This window comes from Equus quagga, chromosome 20 (genome assembly GCF_021613505.1).
Source record: "Equus quagga isolate Etosha38 chromosome 20, UCLA_HA_Equagga_1.0, whole genome shotgun sequence".
Lineage (NCBI taxonomy): Eukaryota > Metazoa > Chordata > Mammalia > Perissodactyla > Equidae > Equus > Equus quagga.
Genome location: NC_060286.1, coordinates 36583923 through 36605642, shown reverse-complemented (window position 1 = coordinate 36605642; position 21720 = coordinate 36583923). Strand labels below are relative to the sequence as shown.

The window sequence follows — 21720 nt, the reverse complement described above, 5'->3', positions numbered from 1 at the left end:
CTCATTGGGTGGCTCCGAACTGCGCTCCGTGATTGGAGGACACTGGCCGGCAATTACTCTCTTCTACCAATCACGTTCCTCATCCCGCCCACACAGGTTGGAGGCGGCCCTTACGCCTGACCGCATCTTTCAGCCTTACTATTGGCCGTCGGCAAACACGGCTTCAGTTGATTGGAGAGAGTGGGTGTCCGTCAGGGTCACGCTCCGAGGCAAGGAGAGGCGAAACGAGGGGTAAGACGACTTCCCTCCGGCGGGTAGACGGGCCTGCTGGGATACTCCAGGATGACTGGGAAAGGCACGGGGCGGGGTCTCGCCGTCCGCGGAACGCCGGAAACGGAGTCCTTCCAGACGACTTCCGGTTCCGGTGTAGGCGGTGGTTGAGTTGCCATGGCAGCGCGGCTGGCAGCAGCCTGGTTGTTGCATCAGGGCGGTGGCCGGCCTGGAGCAGGCCTGGGCCTGGCTTTCCCAGCTTAGGTGAGCGACCCGGGTGCCTCCGTAAGGCCGCGGCCGAATGCGGCCGCTCGTGGCTGGAGCGGGGGCCGGGCCGGGCCGGGCACTGGCGGCCAGGCCTGCCCGGGGCTCCGGCGTCCGGGCCGGGACCACTAGTCCCGCCCGGCCACGTGGGAACACAGGCCCGATCGGTCCCCGTGGCTCCCGCCTCTGGCGCGCGACGATTTCTCTAACGCTTTCATTTTAAAAGTTTGTCAAACGCTCTCGTCTGTGTGATCCGCGCTGGGTTTGGGGCTTCGCTGACTTTCCAGCTCACCTAAGCCCTTAGGCCTAGGCCCAGGGAAGATTTGTTGAGAGGAGGACTAAGAAGGGAGTTGGTTTATGGGACAGATGTTCCTTGAGCAGCTGCTGCGTGCTGGGCATGGCGCCAGCGCGGGATCTTCAGGGCGACCTGGGGCCCGAAGCTTGGAGTCAGCGTGAGAAAGGAGAAGCAGGTACAAAGCAATGTGGGGGTACAGAGGAGAGAAAGAAAGCCTCGCTAGGCCCATTGCTGTCTCTCTTCTCCATTGTACTTATTGCTCCGTGCCATGCATTTATTAGGTTGTGTATTGACTTCCCTCCCAGGCACTCGACTTAATTCACTGCTATACGAGCGTGGCAGGTGCACGAATGGGTGGCATGAGTGATTCCGGAAGAGCAGGACTCAGTGAAACCACCAGATCTGTAGTCTTGGAGCTGCGCTGGGTTGGTGGTACCCTAGAGCACACCAGACTTGCAGAAAAAGCATACTGCAGAGGAAGCTGAGGCATGACTGCTCAAGAGCCAGCAGTGCCATGTGCAATTTTCCTCTGATAGTCACTGGGTACTGTTGCCACGGTGATGATGACTGTGCCGTGTCCTTATCTATCCGCCAACAGTAAGAGAAACCTTGCAGTCGAGATATTGTTTAACAGATGGAGTGGTTTCTGTTGGACACTAAGTACTGCTACAAATGACTTTTTAAAAAACCCTATGTATTTTAGAAATGGTTTTAGAGGTGACCTGTTTATGTTTTGGAGGTGCTCAGAAAATTAAAATCAGAAAACTAGTGCATGTGCTGTCAGCAAATGAGTGTTCCAAATAATCAGTCATTCGGCCCGAAGCTTGAGGCTAGGAAACTGAAGATAAACTCCAGATGTTGCTCAGAAGTGCTCCTCGTGCGTATTTATTTCATCCCCGTCAGCGTTATTGATGTTTGGTAGATTTCTAATGTGGGACCCAAAATGGATCAGCTTCCTAAAGAATCCTTTTTTTCCCCAGGTTCCTTGATTCCAGATAAATCAGAGGAACAAGCTTCATGAACAAAAATATATTGGGAATGCTGTGGCACTGCAGCGTGACTGTTGTTTCGGAAGTCTAACATCTGGCACGCTTAACAGCTGAGAATATATTATTTCCGAAAGCACCTAGCTTTTACTCATGCTTATAGTATAGTAAGTTCTTTTTTTTTTTTTTGAGGAAGATTAGCCCTGATCTAACATCTGCTGCCAATCCTGCTCTTTTTGCTGAGGAAGCCTGGCCCTGAGCTAACATATGTGCCCATCTTCCTCTACTTTATATGCGGATGCCGCCACAGCATGGCTTGCCAAGCAGTGCCATCTCCGCACCTGGGATCCGAACTGACGAACCCCGGGCCACTGAAGCGGAATGTGCGCACTTAACTGCTGTGCCACCGGGCCGGCCCCCTAGTAAGTTCTTTTTTTTTTTTTTTAATAAATATTGGTGATTCGTTCCCAAAAACCTAATTGTTTATTGCCTCCTTTAAACTGTCTAATTCTGCTTTCGTGTTGACTGGAAGAGGGAGAGGAATTCGCAGACTTGTGTTGTGAGGATCCGGAGCGGTCCTGAGGAGTTGCAGAGCTCCTCCCTAGTGTGTAGTCCTGGCTTCGGAGGTATAGTTGTCAACTGTTATTGTTAATAAGTTGAGAGTACAGCTGTCATCAGAGATTAAGGGTAATCCTCAAGCAGGAAGAGTACAAAGCGTGTGTTTTTCAAAATTCTGGGAGAGTGCTGCCTACCACGGAGCGTGGCGAGAACATGCATGAAGTGTCAGGATGTGGGAAAGCATGTCGGCGCTCTTCCAGGGACCTCAGTGATGGTTCGAGCAAAGGCAGGAAGACCAATCATGTATCTGAACCGAAGAAACTGAAACAGTACATCAAAATTTAGGTGTTTAATAAAAATATAAAACGTGATCTCTGTTGAACATATTCCTTTGTCTTTGATTTAGAACTATTCTTGCAGTATTGCGTCAGACATCGGTGATTTGAAGCAGCAAAGAAAATAGTATTTGAAATATTTCTTCCAAACCACATGATTCGGGCATTTTATATGATTTGGCCTTTTAGTTTTGAGGTTTCTCTTTAGAAATTCTGTAATGAAAACATGACAAAAATATACTTCTTAAATAAACAGTTGTCAAAAACTATACTTATGCTCAAATGTATTTGGGTGTTTAGAACACGTACGTAGATAATCTATGTCAGTGTGTGATCTCTCCCTTGTGGACATTACTGAGGGGGTGCGGGTGGGAAGTACACAGAAGCTTATGAGAAGCCTGGGATTTTGGTCACAAAATGTAATTAGACCCCAAACTAAATAATCAGGCCATGTAAACATGCTGACTCGGGCATCCTAAAAATGTTTTTCTTTCCTGTGCTTATTGACAGATAAAGCTTTATTGATGTGATAAAATTTCTCTTCCACCCACTCCTCCAAAAGCAAATTCACGCTTGAATCCATAGTTACGAACCTCACACATTGGAGATCGTTTCTTCCTATGTCTCAGCCCTAAACGAAGGGGCGGGGTCGCTGAAGCTAAGAGGGCGCTTTCCTTCCGGACTTCAGTCTCCAAGTCTGTGCTGCGTTCTGACAAAAGGTGTGTTTCTGCGCGTAGGACATGCCCTACAGAAATGTCTCGGTCCAAGCTGGCCAGAGCTTCTCTAAGTGTCATTTTCAGGGAAAAGTGGCTACTTGGGTTGCACAAGGGGTTGAGCCACCAAACCTCCCTGAACTAAAATACCATTTGGGACCCAGAGTTCCGTAGACTCCAGCTGGAACCTGAACCTGCTCTCTGCTGTGACCGAGCTCTATCCGGTAATTTTAAAGCACCACTGCACCCTGGAATTAACTTGATCCCCCAGCGACCCTAAAAATAATGTCACGTGAGAAACCAAGGCAATGCCCAGCCCTCTAAGAGAATGTTCGATAGTCTCTAATGCAAAGAGAGAAATGCCCTCTGGATGTTTACTGCGTCTATCTGACGAGACAGCTGGCTTTATAAATACTTCTCTAGCCATGGGAGCGGCCTCAGTTTTGCTATCTCTGTTTCCCACATCATGTGTAGAGACGGGAAGCAAGGCCCCCTTAGGCCCTGCTTGCGCTGTATCACATAGGTCCTGCTCTCCTCGTCTGGGTAAAATGAAGAGACATGCTGTGCTGTGCACTGGGTGCATTCAGTCTAAAACAGACCCTGGGAGATGCCGATGAAATCAGATTCTCTGAAGAAGCATTTGTGAAAGTCCTGGATGCCACAGCAGAACCTGGATTCTGGTCTCCATACATCTTAGATTTGGAATATAGAGGTGTGAGGCCTGGTTCCAGTCCTAAGCATCACTAAATACTTAGGAGTTCTTTCTGATTCTCCTTAGAATTTTCCACCCCTGCTCTCTTCCTCTGCCTGGATTTGTGAAAAATGGATTTGTGATGTCTGCAAAAGGTTATGCTGATTTCACGATGTCTTTACGTAAGGGCTGCAGGGTTTTAAGGAATCTATTCCGCTGCTCCTGAACATTTACCCCCAAATAATGCCATCTTCCACGTGTGGAATACTATCTTGTTCTTCAAACAGGTTTTGTGTACATGAGTTCCATCAACCCTAGGATGATGGTTCTCAGCTATTTTGGTCCCCAAATTATGTTCTCTGTCCAGTGTTTGTTTATAACATCTTTTGGCAGACTTGAGCAGTTGGGGTTCCTCTGTAAGTTTTGTTCCCCTCAAGCGCTTTTTAGCATTTTACTGCTGAATCCTAGCATCCCCAGGAAGTCCCACAGAAAATTAAATATTCCTGAATTACCTTCGCTGGCCCTGCATGTGTGTTTATTGGATGCAGATGCGATCTTTGTGCTTTGTGAAACTAAAATGACACCATTTCAAGCCAAAACTCCAATGGAAGAAATAGAAACCATGGCTTTTTCACTTCCGAGAGTTCGGTTCTCTTATCTCCGTGCTTCTTTTTCACATTGAGGACTGAACTCCTTGGCTCTGGCCCTTTAAAACCAGACATCTGCTGGACTTCGCTCTATTGAGAACATTATTTTATTCTGAAAGAAAGAACCCAAATCCTGTCCCTCTAAGGTAACATTAAGAATTAAGTGGTAATCATAGAACACGTGAAGGCTTGATTAAAGGTAGTAAAAGAACTGTTGACTTTCCTCAACTGTCTGTTTAATGAAAGACTTTAATGTTTTGCATCGTGTGTTTCTCTTTTTATCAGCACATACTTTCTATAGCGCAAACTGTTATTACACTCCAGCAACTTCTGAGAAGGTGCCCAGACCACAGAAGATGAAAAGCTGGGAGCCAGTGCTGTTGTGTGTCAGACCTGTTATGAAGATTTATCTGTTACCAGAAGTTTCTGTCCCCCTCTGATAATCACTGAGTTCGCGGCCAGATGAACATTTAGACCGTTTTATTGTTTTCTTTTCAATGATTGCTAAGATGTATTGCCAAGGCCGTAAATACTCTTTATGATGAGTCAGGATTTCACTTCGTACTTCAAACTTTGAGCCTTAATGACTTCATGCCTTCAAAATTAAATCTTGCTGTCATGGGAACCCGTCGCTCCAGGCTTCTTCAACAATTCATCTAGCCAAGGAAGAAAAATTCACCCCAGTTTCACAGAGGTGGTGAGGGGGCAGGTTGGAAATGGGATAAAACATTAACTGTTCATCTTGTTTTGCGGGAAAAGATCGGAGGATTTTAAATATATTTTTTCTGCATTCATGTCCAGAAAAAAATCCCATTTGTTAATTCTAAACTTTACGCTTTCTGTAAGTGTAACCTACTAATTAATTGATATCAAATTTATGTGAGCCAGAGTTTCAGTTAAAGACTATATTATAAATCAATTATATTCTGGGGGAAAAAAAAGGAAGAGGGCAGCTTTTTTCATAAAGCCCACTTGCAAACTTGAGTGTCCGTGAGAATTTTGTATGAAACGCCTTGAGGAGAAGGTGACCCTTGCAGGCCCTCTCCCCTCTCCAGACAGACAGTGATCTGGCATCTTCTTTTCCTGTCCTAGCCCGTCCTGGGGCAGTCTGAGTGCACGTCAGTCCCCTTGGTGTGATAGTCCCATCGGTTCATCTTCCTTCTTGCCAGGCAGCAGCACCTCCGAGAGGTCACACATACTGCTGGCCGCCTGGGGACAGGGCCGGTAACGTCCTCCTACTTGAAGGGATTTTTGCTTATGTTCAAAAATAACACAGCACGTCCTCTTTCAAAATCATTCTGTCTTTGGAGAAACTTGGAGCATGCCATGAGTCTCTGCCTCACCCTGCGGGGCCGATAGGGGGCACTAGTCCATTTTACTTGGGATGTAGGGCCTGTCGTTACACACAAGCTCTGGGAGTTAATCAATTTGCCCAGTTCTAGGCAGAGTCTCAGTTCTCCTCCAAGGCCTGTTCTTATTTAGGGAATGGCTAACTTCCTTAGTTTTTTAATATTACAGCCACAACAGATTGGAAGCAGTAAATTTAAAAGGCTGACACTAAAAGCAAGAAGATGCAATGATCTATAGGTCAACGGGAGATTTAAAAAATTAAGAAGCAGACATTCTGGGGCTTTTTTTCTTTGAACAGCAGCATTCCGGGAGCATTTGCTGTCAGCGGGGCACACAGCCCCGACACATCGCTGCTCCTTGAGCTTCAGAGACGTGTATCCTCATTCCAAGTCTCTACCAAAAGGAAATTATAGTCCACGGGCTTTGGTTAAGAAGTCAAGGAAACGTAGTATATATTAGATTGCCAACAAAAATTACGCACACACACGTGGCTTAAAGGAGTTACGTTAAAAAATAAACTTCAGGGGCCAGCCGGAAGTGTAGTGGTTATTAAGTTCGTGCACTCCACTTCGCTGGCCCAGGGTTCACAGGTTCAGATCCTGGGTGCAGACCTACACATCACTCATCAAGCCATGCTGAGGTGGCATCCCACACACAAAATAGAGGAAGATTGGCACAGATGTCAGCCCAGGGCCAGTCTTCCTCACCAAAAAGAATAAATAGACTTCAGAGGAATACTTTCTTCCCTCATTATGCCAGATAAACACTTTTATTCCGGTTCTGTTGTATACCTCATATTAGTCCACGGAAGCACCTTAAAAATACTAAATTGGTGGTGAGGGACTGAATGATACTGGCATAAAGTTGAGTTTTTCTAAATTGTGTGAACCAAATGTTGGTCTTGAGAGAGCTCAGCCAGCATTAGGTCTGGAGACAGACATCCATCAGGCAGTTTTGTGCACGCTGTTGTATTGTTCAATCCAGGATGCACAGTTAGAGACATCGCAGACTATAACCACTGTGCAATCCTACCCCCCAGCCCTATTTCACTGCTGCTAGGGCCCAAAACTCTTCAGGGAGTGTGTGTCTCATAGAGGCAATCTACTGAAGGGGAGATTTTTGCAAATGATATATCTGATAAACAGTTAATATCCAAAATGCATAAAAAACACATACAATTCAATATCAAAAAAACAAACTATTTTTTTATGCCTCTCTCCTCTACCACTGACCATTAGCTTCATTTTTTTGCTCGTGGTCCTTAGCACTTTACCTGGTACTTAGGATATACTCAATGCATAATTCTTGATTGAGGAACATGTAACATGGTGAACAACACAGGACAGTATTTCAGAAATCCCAAATTGCACGAAACTCATAGTATTGGCCACAGATGCCATAGGAGGTGAAGAAACATTCGACCAGGGAGCACCCTCAAGCTCTGTGCCGAGCAGTAAACAGAGTGGAGTAGGACACTCCCACAACCAAGGACAGAAACAAGAATATCACTAAGTACTTGGTGGGGAGGCTGTTGAAGGGGAGTAAGTCAGGCCTCAGAACTCAGGGAAAGCTTAGTAGAGGGGGTGGCGCTTGAACTGAGTGTTGAAAGAATTTGCAGGGGAAGGACATTCCAGAAAAAGGAAACAACCAGGGTAAAGACACAGAGGCCCACGCACAGGAATGCTGAGTCGTTTCTTTACAAATGCGGACGTGGACATAGCTGAGGGCCTTTGGATTCCATCCTTGGCATGAGAGAAGGTCACAGAAAGAGTGGACGCTGCAGATTCTTGAGAGATGATCCTGGTAGGAATGGCGAGGGGGCATCGGAGGTGGCTGAGACGCACGGAGGGAGGCTCGGTACTTTGAAGGCGGGGTTGATGGCATTCAGCGACTGGCTGGATGTGGGGAGGGGGCTGGGAAGAAGGTGGGGGCTGAGGCTTACCCCCAGGTTCCTGGCTCTGGCTGGTGCTCCTGCTTGCGGAGGCTGGGAAGACAGGGGAGGAGGAAGGAAGGGGTGAGTCATCATTACTCCTGGACATTCGGAGTTTCGAGGAATTGGAGGGACATCTAAATCACCAGGTTACATCTGAAATACAGGGGAGATGATTCAGATTATTGCCTCTACAGATGGGTCCTAACGATAAAAGAGATTTGGGCAGGGCGCTGGAGAAAGAGAAGAGAGCAGAGAAGAACCCCGGAGAAGGTATGCGGTTAGGGAAGGACAGGCGGTGAAGAAGCCTGGAAAGGAGGCAGGAGGAGAAATGGGAGCAAGCGCTTCCAGGAAACATGGCCTCATCAAGGGTGTCAGAGGCCACAGAGCCGGGCCACGTAAGGACCCAAGCATCACCTGGATTTGGCAATGGAGGTAAACCTGGCTGTGGGCTGGAGCAATCGAGGCATTCCCTGACCCTCTCAGGGTCTCTGCACCGTGAAGGAGCCGGGCCGGGGCACGGTAGTGTCTTCTGGCTGTGACTTGTGTGTGCGCATGCATCTCTGTCGTAGGCCATCCCAGAGTTTGTAAACTGAGCCGACATGAGCCGGTCATTTTGCCCAGATTTTGCCAGTGACACAGCAAAAACACATTTCATTTGGGGTGATGAAACAGGCTTGATTACCGAAGCGAGTGAACTAATCCCACAGCAGAGTGTCAGCAAAGACCCTTTAAAGACCGAAGGGCACCAGGATATGTGCACTGCCTTTTCTCCAGCCTATTTAGGGGGCTGCTCCTGTCTGCTGAATATGGCTTTTTAATTAGCCAGGAGGTACATTTCGGGGCACTTGCCATTTTCCTCTGCCTACCAACGTTACAACAGCAAAGAAGAAATTCAGGATTAAAGTTCTTTAAACTCTTAGACCTCGTGCTGCAACTGTTGCTCTTGCAAGGACTTGAGGCAGTCAGTGCGGAAGACGTCTGTTCTGCGTGTGTTTGGGGCCAGTGCTTTGCAGCAAGATTCTAAGGTTTTGTGGAATGAGCTTCCTGCAGTGTAGCGGCCTCCTGTGCTCGGGGAGCTTCTTGGACCATCAAGAATTGTCATCAAGAGCAACAGGTTTTATGCAGACACGTGGACCTATCTGACACAAGCCCTGCCACTCCAGGAAAGGGATCGGCTGCACCCCTACTGTGGGTTTCCCCAAAGCGTAGAGCCCCGCCGGCCCTCATGGTGATGGGGGCGGGGGGGGGGGGGGGGGCGCGTGTCACAAATGCCCTGCACGGGTTCTACTGCCCTAACTCGGGTGCCAAGGCGGCACCTCTGCATGTCAGCCAGGCAGGGCTCAGAGGCCTCCCCAGCTTCCTGGGCGCGCTGCCTATCACACAGCGCTTCTGATATTATCACATGCTCAGAACGGCCAAGCCTGCCAAGAGAAGGAGAGAGCACTCCATCAGATCTCAAAAGCCATGTCTCCAGGGAGCAAAACAATGAAAGGTTTCTCTTGCTCCTTAGCGAAGAAGGTTTCCTTACTCATGGCCTCTTCCTGAGTTGGTTTCTGTCGCGAAGATTTGTTTGCACCCATCATAATTGGAGGGTTTCATTTCCCATAATAGCACACACGTGCACAGAACTTCAAGTGTGCAGCACGTTCTCATTGTCCTTATTTTCTGTGATTTTCATGACAGTTCCTACAGGGAAGGCAGGGCAAGAACTGGCCCCATTTTCTGGATGTTGAGACATGGGGAGGGGAGATGGTGCACCCCGGCTCAGCCAGCTGGGGAATGGGGAGCTAGAACGAGAGGCACCATGCAGGAGATTTTCACCCCATGAGCTTTTCACGCCGCCAGCCCACCCCAGGGTTGGCACCACTGACGTTATGAAGGCTGCATTTAAGTTTCAAAACAAAAACAAACAAATAAGCCGGACTCCCAGTGTGCGGTAGTTCAAACCAAAATGATGACGCTGGAAGGGCAAGCGGCAGTCAGCGCTGTGGCTGAAGAGCAGGTCACAGCTCATGTGTTCAGCAGCCAAGGAAATAGCTGAGCCTGGATGTGACTTCCCCCACATAGAGCAATTCAGAGAATACGAAACCACGCTCGTTATGAGAAATGGGCTCCGCCAGCCCTGCCTGTTTTATGGTATATATAAAGCCAGGACTCTGACATTTCTCTTGCTGCATATGAAGGTAATCAGCATAACTGGAGGGTTCTGCCCTGCTGTTTACACACACACACACACACACACACACACACAGAGCCTCGCAGGCTGGTGCTCTCCCTCTCACAGCAGACTTCCCACCTGTTACTAAAGCTGCTGCTGTTCTTTGCAAAGTACTTTAATTTCTCCCCACTAACCTTGCCCCATAAGGAACTCATCTCGTTAATGAAGTCAGAGCCGAGCATTCTGAGTTCAGTGTAGCTCTATGCAAAAGCATAACCTAAGAAACAGATTAGAATTTAATCATGACCAGCAAATGGTCCTCCACGATTGCTGCCAGACAGACAGAATGCATAGTGATTAAGAGTGTGGGCCGAGGCCAGACTGCCTGGGTTTGGACTCTAGATCAGTCACGTGACAGCTGTGTGACGATGCAAAAGATACTACCCTGTCTGTTCCCTTGTTTGTAAGGTTAGATAACAATAGTAGCTACCCTGAAAGGTAGTGATGAGGATTAAATGAGTTGATATAAATGAAGGCTTAGGACAGTGCTTGGCACATGGTAAGCCCTTGAGAAATGTTAAATATCATTATTATTCTCCATCGTTCAACATAGAGCTCGCATCTCACCTTATCCAGAAGGCCTTCCCCCGAACACCTGAACTGTTGCACTCCTCTCTCTCCTATTTCTGGATTCTTCTGAGTCACTTCTGTCCTGTGCAGTCTAACGTTTGATGACGTGCAGTGCTGTCCTGTTATTTCAGTGTTTCACTCTTAATGTTGCTTCTCCAGTAGATTGTAAATTCCTGATGGTAGAAATGATGTAGTTTGTATTGTTGGACTTGCAAAGCTCATGGCCCGGTCCTGAGCAGTTGCTGGACATGTAAACATCCTTGGAGTATGTGCATCACTATGAGTAAGTAGGAAAAAAATCTGTTGATGTGGTATTGTATATGGGTACCATAACTAGCAGTTACAACGTAGAGTGTGAAGAGTTATGTTGACACAAAAACCTACGCAAAATGTTTATAGCAGCTTTATTCATAATAACCCCAAACTGGAAACAACCCAGATGTCCTTCAGCAAGTGGATGGTTAAGCAAACTGTGATATGTCCATATCATGGAATACTTCTCAGCAATAAAGAGGCACGAACTGATACACACAGCAACCTGGGTGAATCTCCAGGGAATTACGCTGGGTGAAAACAGCCAGTCCCCAAAGGTTACATACTTTATGATTCCATTTATGTAATATTCTTGAAATGGCAAAACTGTAGAAATGAGAACAGATTACTGGTTTCCCAGAGTTAAGGAGGGGATGAGGGCAGGAGAGAGGACCAGAATGAGGGATCCTGTGGTGATGCAAATGCCCTGTATCTTGATGGTATCAGTGTCAATATCCTAGTCATGATATTGTACTATATAGTTTTGCAAGATGTTACCATTGGAGGAAACTGCATACAGGGTACATGGACTCTCTGTATGATTTCTTACAACTGCATGTGAATCTACAGTTATCTCTAAATCTAATTTAAAAAGACACTTAAGGTGTTCCCAACAGAAACAGGAAGAGTAGATTGGGTTTCCCATTGATGGGAGAAATATGGCAAGCCCCTTTTAGAAGGATTTTATTTTTCTAGGAATAAAGGTTGTTGATTGCACTTTAATATTTTTGTGTCTATTAGTCCTTGTTCCTTGGAGTACAACAATAGAAGTGTTTAGTTATGTTAATTGGTGTTGTTGTCAAATACAATCAAAATTCACATCGATTTTTAAATTGGGAGGAGTAACTTAGAGATGATTTTCCAATTCTCTCATTTCACAGCCTCGGAAACTCAGAAGTGACCCAACGTTACACAGCTAATTAGTGGCCTTGACAAGGACCAGAACCCAGTCATCCCAGGATCCAGTCCTGTGCATCTGATGCACTTTTTATATTTTTATTTTATAAAAGCAGCACAATTAAGTGTACCTAGAAGAACATCCTGAAGTATTCCAGTTCCTGCGCTGAGTGCTTGAGACGACTCATTGCCACTCAGCAGGGTGCTCAGTTCCTGGGTGGCAGCTGCCGGTGGGGGAGGCGATGGACCCAGAGAACTGAACAAACCAGGCTGGTATGGATCTGCTCATACTATGAGCACATAGTAGGACCCAGCGGGAAAGGGCAGACTAACACTTGGCGAACTGGCAAAAAAGAAAACAAAGAAGAAGCTGAGAGCAGAGCCAGGATGAGAACCAGCTCTCCATGCTCAGATCAGGACTTCCCTCACGGGGCACGCCAGAAATGGCCCCCAAAGCGTGAGATTTGCATCTATGTTTAGCCAGTAGCACTGAAGTCATCACTAAGGGGGAAGCCAGGCTAGGGAAGGAGAAATGGGAGCATAAATTTCCAGAACACCAATTACCACCCTGGGACGCTGTGCAGGGCTCCTCCTTCCTGCCCTCTTGCCTCAGTTTACCCACTTGTACAGTGAGGGGTATTGTACAACAAGGGGTTGGATTAGCCAGAAGAGGCATTCCAGCTTCTGTTCTTTTTGTTTTTTTTTAAAGATAGGCACCTGAGTGAACATCTGTTGCCAATCCTCCTTTTTTTCCCTTCATCCCCCAAAATCCCCCAGTACTTAGTTGTATGTTCTAGTTGCAGGTCCTTCTGGTTGTGCTATGTGGGATGCTACCTCAGCGTGGCCTGATGAGTGGTGCCATGTCTGTGCCCAGGATCCGAACTGGTGAAACCCTGGGCCGCTGAAGCGGAGCGCGTGAACTTAACCACTCGGCCACGGGCCCGGCCCCTCCAGCTTCTGTTCTAATCTTCCTGTGACGACTGAACACACAAACAACTAAAAATCATGCTCACACAGTAAGACTTGTACGGGGTGGCCACTGACACTAGCTAACCAACAGCAAATGCGAGACAGACCTGAATACTTTCCCCAGGCTTATTCAGCTGGCCCTGCTTCCCCACGAGCGGTGGTAGAGATGCTGGCTCCAGGGGAAGAGACATGGGGAAGCCGCAGTACAAATTTTGCTTTCTGAGAGACATTTTGTACGATACACAAACAGCCCCCACTGCCAAATGAGTCAGAATTTCCGAATGGCATAATTTTAGAGCATTCTTGCGGTTCCTTTTCTGGGCCACTTCTGAAAGGGAGGCCTGGGGGCGGGATTTCCTGTGCTCCATTCCAGAGATGACAGAGGGGCGCTCCCTCCATCCTTTCCCCGAATTTTCTTTCGAGATAAATTTTCATTCCCACTCCTTTCTGTAGCAGTGACTGATGCTGAAGGCAAGTCGATGTTTTTATAGCCTTCCTGGTTGGAAACTCCCTCCAATTCTCCCGCATTGCTTATTCAACTTTCTCCCCTTCTGTGTGGACCGCTCTGGAGTGGCAAAAGACTGCCACAGAATTAACAAAAAATAAGGTCCTCTTTCTATGTCAGGCTTTAGAAAAGCAATGGGAGAGTGTTCTGAAAAGCACCAAGCCCTGTAAAGCTAAAGATAATAATAATAATCACAACGAACTAATATCTGCCTGGTATTTTGCAGTTTATAAAATATTTTCATCACACATTTCTCATCTATGAAATATTATTGTTATCCCCATTTAACAGATGAGAAAACCAAGGTTCTAGGAGGTTCCATGGCTTGCTAAGTTTCACTCAGTTAAGTAGGGAGAGCTGGGCCTGGAATTTGGGTCGCTCAGGTCTGAACTGGTGTTCTGGGCCACATGAACCGTGAGAGACTGTTCATCGCTGTGATGCACCCAGAAGCATTGCGCAGTGACCACCTTGGGGGTAGTAGTCTGTGCCTCATTCTTCTCCATATTCCCAGGGACTAGCACATAGTAGGTGCTCAGGAAATGTTTGATGAAAGACTAACTAGCCTTATGCCAGAAACCGTACTGATCATGCTATACCCAGAACAGCTCACCTGAGCTGGGTGCTCACGATGCCAGGCACAAATCCATCAAGATAGGTTCCTATGATTAGACCCATTAACAGAAGAGGAAACCAAGGGTGAGTAAGAAGCTGAAAGTTGCAAACTTGGGCAGTTGGGCACCAGATCTTGAGCTCTTTACGCCCAGCTGCACCGAACCATCTCTTACTGCAGCAAATTGACTTCCCACGGCTGGCCGGCCGCTCCACCCTCCCAGCAGCATGGCGGGGCCTTCCAATCCTTGTGCAAATCACCTGACCTGTTTGTGTCTTTGTTTCTGTCATAAGACAGAACTAATTAAACTTTTGCTAACCACCCGGAGGATCTTTCAGAGATTTAATGAGGAGATACATGTGAGAGCATTTGGAAAAGCAAAGAGTATTACTCAAATTGCAAGTATTATAATAATTATTTATCGCTGTCCACACCTGCAGCTTGACTGTTGTGACCACAACACCTGAGGCAGCATCTCAGATGGAGTCAGGATGAAAAGGAGAAATATAATAGGACAACAAGGACCAGTCAAGGGCGAGGACGGGAGAGGCCCTTTGTGTGTATAGCCTCTGATCCTGTGAATAATTATAGCTTCATAAATGGGTCCTAAGTTAGGAGGTGTGGCCGACCCTCTGGCATTCCAACTCACACTAGGCATACTCCAGTGTTAATTCTGGGTTTTGGCATCCTTCCTTACCCTCATTTTGGAAAAGACACACGCGCACACACACACACACACACACTCACACACTACTATCTGATTTAGAATTTAATCGTTCTCTTAGGACACGGATTTCTACACTGATTTATTCAACAAACAGTGATGGAGGGCCTGCCACCTCACTAAGAAACAAGGGGAAAACACCTTCCGGGAAGCCTTCCACTTGGGCCGGTTACTTAACTCCTCAAGCGCAGCCTGTTTTTCCTCATGTGCAAAACGGCCCAGCCGCACAAATTGTGAAGACTGGAGTCCACACGGTCCGTAGTTCTGTAAACTGTATCCTTAGCGGCTCGCATCCCCATCCAAAGGAGGCGGAACCAATCATGCAAACATGTAGTTAGTAAGACAAAGATCAGGGCTGGGGCAGAGGACAGTTCAAAGGGCCTGAATACCCCAGGAGCTCAAAGGCACCGAGGCAGATAAGATTGCGACATTCTGCTGCAAGGTTAAAGAGGCGGCGGAGTCGCAGGAGCGGGGGGCGGCGGACGCGTGGGAGGATGTGTCTGTTGGGAGGGGCGCGCAGGAAGAGGGAGGGTAGGCACATTCTCGGACCCTGGATTTGTGGGAGGTTCACCCTACAGTTGGGATTCACATTCATTGTGGCTCCCCCCGCCCCATCGCCTCTGCTCTGCACCCTGCGGGTCTCCCATCCGAGCCTGGGGCCCAGAGATCCCGCGCGTGGTGGCTCCGGGGACTGTGGGGCGGGAGGGGCCGGATGGAGCGTCCCAGTGTCAAGCTGGCTGATAGGTGTCACTTCCTTCTTGGATTTCGCGCCTCCGGGAGGGGTGCCCCTGCCTTTGCCCCCACCTCAGCTCTGAGAGGGCAAGACCTGCCAGCCCCCCCAGCCTCCTCCCTAAGTCTGGACGCGCAGAGGAACCCCCTCCTCAGATGCAACTTCCCCCGGCGGACAGGCAGCTCCGGGCCATCCCAAGGATGACACCGGGCGGAGGCAGAAGTGGGGCCGGGGCTCGGGGCGGCTCCAGGGCCGGAGAGGGCAGCCCTGGGCGCGAGGATGGGGAGCCCCTAGGACGGCGCTCCCTGCCCCCGGGGGGTCTGCGATAGGGCGCCGGCCAGGCTGGGGCCGGGCACCGGGGGCCTCTGCCGCGCGCGCGGGGCCGGGCGCGTCCCTCTCCCGCCGGGCCGGGTGGCGCGGCCCCGGGGCGGCTCCCGCGGCGGGTCCCCGAGGGGCTGGGCGGGGGCGGGGGCGAGTGTCCGGGCCCCGCCCCGGCCCCGCCCCGCTCCGGAGCCGCCAGGGACGCAGCGAGGAGGAGGGCGGCTCGTCCGATCGGCCCGCGGCGCCGCGCTCCTGCACGCTCCGGCCGGTAAGTGGCGCGGGGCGGGGGGCCGGGCGGGTCGGGGCCTCAGCTCCCCCCAGCCCTGCCGCGTCCCCCAGGGATCGGGGTCGCGGAAAGTCGCGGGGGCCTGGGGAGGCGCGCCCGGCGCGGGGGCGGGGGCCCTGGCGTGACAGCTGCGGGCGGGCGGGTATTTTTAGTTTAAACCCGGCGGATCCCTGCCGCCTGCGAAATGCCGAGTCTTTCCGCTCCCCAATCCCGGAGATTTGGCCCTCGAGAAGAAGCCGCGAAGCCCTGGGCAGCGCGTCCTCGCGGGCGGGGCGCCGCCTCCAGTCTTCGCTCTGCTTCCCCTTGGGGCGAGCGGACCTGTCACCGCGGGCTCGTGGCAGGCAGTAAGGCGGGCAGGGATACGCGCTCTTGGCGACCACGAGCTCGCTCCGTAGTGGCTGAGAGAGCCCAGAGCCGGCAGTAGGGAGGGGAAGTCGCACCTGGCAGGCTCGGTTTCGTTCAGACATCTCCTGGCTGTGCAGCCTTGTGCAAGCCTCTCAGCCTCTCTGAGCCTCATCCCACATCTCTAAAGGACGAGGTGATGAGGCCAAAGATCTGGTTGCAGGGCCAGAGGGAGCCCCCAAGGGACGCTGACTCCCTTTAGGGTCTTCAGACCTTAACTCCAAACAGTGGACCTGGTGGAAGGGGCCCGGTGGTCAACCCAGGAGCGGCGCCCACTCAGCCTAGTTGACTTCTGCTTCAAAGCTCTAAGGCAGGGACTCCTGCTGGGGTGGGGTGATAATGAATATTATTATTTTGTCACTTCGGCCCTGAAGCTCTGGCCCAAAGCTCCCGGGTCCCTGGTCTCTTTCACCCTAAAAGGGTTAACTTCCTCTTGGCCCAGTGAGGGGCCTTCCACAGGAGTGAGGGCAGGAGGAGAGAGGTGGGCAGGGACTGTCCTCCCAGAGCATGTCACAAAATCACCACCCTTCGGAACTTAGCGGGACAGCTTTCTTCATCCACCAAGAGGAGAGGAAACAGGCCCAGAGAAGGGGAGTGATTTACCCAGAGCCACACAGCCAAGAACGGAACCTGGTGTCCTCAAGTGGCTGGCCCTGCCTCCTGCACAGCTGGGGCAGCCAACAGCTACCAGGGGTCAGGAGCTGGGAGGCCGGAGGGGTGTGCCGTGCCAACAGGCTGTTTTGCTCCGTTTCCTGTAACCGTGCCCCAGTGGGGCTCTCTGACACGTGTGGGTCTGCACATTCCTCAGGCAGGACTGCACTGGGCCGGCTGACATCCACAGCTGTGCCAAGCCTGCTGGCCCCAGGGGCATCATTTTCAGCCGAGAGGCCCCTCTGAGGGCAGCTGGAGGGGGGAGTGGGCTGGGAAGACATTTCTGGAACTCGTGTCTTGTTGGGGGGGGGGGGGGGGTCTTGAGGAGAAAGCTTCGGGATTGCTGGTGGCCCAGAGGGGAGTGATGAAAATCTGGGTTCAGGTTTCTGCCTCAGGCCCCCTGCAGGCACCCTTCAGGGTGAGTCTGAGCTCCTTCCGTCTCCATGGGAACAACCCTCTAGCCAAGTACTTTGCATGTTCTCCAGTGGCCTTGGACCTGACCAGGCCTGGGTGGTCCCTCTGTCTGGTGATGCAGAAACCTGGGGCTGGGCTGTTAAGGGATTCTGGCCTGGCTGCCCCGTGACCTCTGCGCTGGGGAGGCAAGACTGGGCAGGTCCCGCACAACCTGCAAAGCACCCTGGAGCCCCTGGGAGTCCAGAGAGCAGCAGGGGCCCCTGTGTTGCCCAGCTGTTAGGAATGGGGGTGGTCCAGTCCTCCCTTGGCTGAGGGAAAGTTGCTTCAACTTTCAGATCTTCAGTTTCCTTCCCCACGAGAGGGGACTAACCCTGGCGCCTGCATCATAGGTGCCCTGAGAATTCCTTGAGACATTCCGTGAATAGTGCTTTGTATGCTGTCAGACACAGCACATGCAAGCAGTTGTCACAGTTTGGGGTGATGGGACCTGGTTGGGACACCTGAGTTCCATCTCCCTTAGCTCTGTCCTTTCTCTCTGTCTTAAGGTCCCCATGTCTGTCAAATGGTGAGTGGCCTTGGATCATCTCCCTTGGAACCCTTCCAGCACTGAAAGCTGGTCCTTGACCCAGGCAGAGAGATATGACAGGGGGGCCTGCAGGGGGTTCAATGTGTCTGTGGGCTCTTCCGAAGCATTTCCTGTCTCCCACCTCTTTGATTCTGACAGCCAGCAAGTCTGCTATTGCTGGCCCGTTTATAGATGGGAAGACAGATTCAGAGACCAGGAGTGGTAGAGCCAGGATTTGAACTCAGGGCTTTTGCCTTGTTGCTCTTCATTGCACCACATAGCCTATCTCAGACAATGGACAAGGACAATGTTCTACATTAATCATCGCGAGAACTGTACTCAGGAGGCAGTATCCCCATCATCATTAAGACATTGGTATTTCCTGGAAAAAAACGTCTAAACGTAGCCCAACAGGGCCACCAAGAGAGGAGCCTAGGAGGAGCAGATGGAAGTTAGGGAAGTGTCTGCTGACGCTCTCCACCCCCCAGGGAATCCCTGCTTCAGGATTGAGGGATGTTATTCCTGGGATGAGCAGCTAGGGAGCAGATGGGGACAGTCCTGGCAGCTGAAGCCTGAATTTTGTCATCTTTGAAATAGACAGGAGAGGCCCCCACACCTCCCTGGGGGGGTTGCTGTGAGGATAAATGAAACAATGGGCGACAATGCTCCGCAGAGTGCCCAGCAGGGCGGGGACACACCAGAAAGAGATCTTATCATGGTTTTTATTACTAATCCTCCTAATGTAGTTGTAACAATGTAGCGCGGCCTTGTACCTCTCGCCTGGATTTCTAGGCTGCAGATTCTGCGTAGGGAATCCCAGAATGTCCAAAATGCTTTGAAAGACTGGGCAGGGAGCTGCTGAGGGAATTAGGAGTCTCAGAACACAAGCAGGCTGACAACCAGTTGTTCAGGGGTACACACATGAGAAGTAAAATGTGGCAAAAAGCAAGCAGATGGTTACCTTAAGTGAAAGTCAAATATCACCATGGGGCGGGGCAAGAGGAACTGGAATTGGGAGGGTCATGGGGGGCAGTCACTAAGGGATTCACCTGTAATTATTCGTAAGTACACATGTTTTATGCGCTCCTCTAGGCATAGATCCTGTTTCACAAATTTAAGCAGGTTAAAATAAAAGACAGGGAATGATAATGCAAAATCAGGGTGGTTATCTTTGGTACAAGAACAGGGAGGGGCCTGCTCCACTCTTAGCCGAGTCCATTATGTTCTGTATCTTCTGTAGAGTGGTGGGCTTATGGGAATTTTAAAATATTTTTTGCTTCATCATTTACAAATAGGAAATATGTATACATTATATACAATGTACAATGCATTATATATAATAACTTTATATGCATTGCATGTATTATATATATTATGTATAATAGTTGTGTATATACATTGTATATATTATATACAATAATTGTGTGTATATACCTTGTATATATTTTGTATACATTAGATACAATAGATGTGTATATACATTGTATATATTATATATATACAATAATTGTGTGTATATACATTGTACATGTTGCGTATATATTATATATAATAGTTGTGTATATACATTGTATACATATTATGTATATTCCATTGTATGTATCAAATCTTACATGCAAATACAATTAAAAGATAATATGCAACATTTTCACAAAGCTCTCTTAGAAAATCAGACTCTTCCCACAGATTCAAATGTTAATCTGGCTGGATTTGAAAAATAAAACAAACACAAATCCTGTGGCATAACAGACACATGATTTCTCATTCGGGAGAAGTAATCTCCCTCTTCTGAAGTCACACAACCGGAAGATGACATTCACACTTTATGATCTCAGATTATCAACAGGATTTTAAGTCCTGCCCTAATGATTTACGCTTCTGAATCAGAAAATCCTGACCTGTTGGAGCTGGGCGGGACCTCAGGTCACCTGGGCCAGTCTGCAGGGAAGTGCCCTGGCCAAAGTCAATATCGGGGAGACAGGTCCGGAAGACAGTCGCTCTGGGCTGCCACACCTGGGTGACTGTCATCAGGACACCACCCGCCATACCCATGCTACTACTGTGACGAGGTCCACAGCCTCCTTCTTGGGCCAGGCAGGAAATGGGTGGTATACCTGAGACTAAACTGATGTGATCATTTTAATTTGCAAAAGTCAGAAGAGAGCTACAACATGTGATGAGTGCACCCTTCTAGAGCTTCCATGAACAGAAACTTCGCCAGGGGAAATAGACAGGTAGTGCTTAGCATCTCCTTTCCTCCACAAAGCCCTCCCAGGAGAGCTACTCGGACCCCTGCTCTTTGCGGGGCATGCTTGATGTTAAGTTATCAGAACAACGTAGTGCTGGGGGTATGGTTATTTCTGTTTTTCGGTTGGGGAAACAGGCTCAGAGAGGTTAAATGCCTTGCCCCGAATCACATGGCAGGAAAGTGATGTAGTAAGATTTTCACCCAGAGGGAGAACTGAAAAGATGAGAAGCTTTTGTAAGAGTGCTGTCTTGTGAATGCATCCCTCACCCTGAGAAGCTGGAACTCCAGTGACCCAGCCCAGCCGGAGGGTGACTGGGTGTTGTCCTCCCAGCTGTCAGATCGCAGAAGGCTCTGGAGGCTGAGGGCTCTGACTGCCATGCTTCCCTCTTAGTGACCGAGCTGCTCTGTTTTTGAGAAGGGCAGCAGTGCACTGAGCACTGGGGGACTCCATGCCCTTTGTGGCCCTGCTGCTTTCAGGGCTTGTTTTCATTCCTGGCCGCCTTCTCTCTGCCCAATTCAAAGGTGTTTTCCAGGCCTTCCCTCTGCAGCGGGGCCTGGCACGGCCAACGGGGCTCAAAGGGCCGGTGTGCCAGGACCGCTGCTTCAGGTGGTGGTTTTCCCGATGCGCAGTGGGCACAGAGGCCGCCACTGTGTCTTGGCACGTGTGGCAGTGGAGATCTGGGGCCAGGTCCCAGCCCTGCTCTGTGTCCTGGGGCCAGTCACAGCTCTGAACCCATTTCTCATCTGTCTGATGGGGCTGGTGTTACCTCCCTGTAGGGCAGGGCTTACGTGAGAACCTGATGGCAGAGAACTCTGGACGAGTGAGGTAGCTTTCAGAGGCTAGGAAACAAACCCTTTCTGTATGCGCCCAGAGAGACGGTGTGTGCCATGTTCTAGAAGTATTTCGAAGTGACAGTTGCAACAGAGAATAAGAGAATGCCAGAACCAGCCAGAGCCTTAGAGATGATCTCGTCTGAGTTTATAATTTTACCTATGGGGAAACTGAGTTTCCACGAGCAGAAATGACTGGCCCAAGTTTCTCAGGTGCCTTGGGGCCCACCTGGGAACTGAGATGTGTCTTCTGGCCCCTGGGCCACTCTTTCCCTTACAACCACCTTTCCTAAAAGCCCGCATAACACCACTAGGGATGGCAGCACGATGACATGAGGAGGCTGATCTGTCTTCAGGGTTAGGTCCACCTGGTCCTCACCAAGATGTGGGTGGAATAGGGTGGGCCACCGTCGATGGTTGAGCTCTCATTAAGCCAAGAGTTTTATTTGAGATGTGAAAAGGGCTGAGCCCCTCCCAAGTGACAT

At 49.6% G+C, this 21720-nt stretch overlaps 1 protein-coding gene, 1 long non-coding RNA gene and 1 other non-coding gene across 4 annotated transcripts in view; all 3 read left to right on the top strand.

Annotated features, from left to right (window-relative positions):
- Positions 1–11: 11 nt before the first annotated feature.
- On the top strand, positions 12–5670 carry LOC124231034 (uncharacterized). Of its 2 annotated transcripts, none has more exons than XR_006886359.1 (4): positions 12–944; positions 1750–1922; positions 2066–3367; positions 5024–5670. It is a non-coding gene; the product is annotated as an uncharacterized LOC124231034 (long non-coding RNA). The 2 variants fall into 2 exon arrangements; XR_006886358.1 differs by having other exon boundaries at positions 4985–5670.
- LOC124231187 (small Cajal body-specific RNA 13) lies at positions 1169–1443 on the top strand. The gene has a single exon (XR_006886413.1). It is a non-coding gene; the product is annotated as a small Cajal body-specific RNA 13 (non-coding RNA).
- Positions 5671–15746: 10076 nt separating the features above from the next.
- The window catches only part of SYNE3 (spectrin repeat containing nuclear envelope family member 3), a 91407-nt gene continuing 85433 nt past the window's right edge, over positions 15747–21720 (top strand). Inside the window, exon 1 of the mRNA XM_046647445.1 lies at positions 15747–16106. The gene's annotated coding sequence lies outside the window, so the exon portion shown is untranslated. The remainder of the gene's footprint in view (positions 16107–21720) is intronic.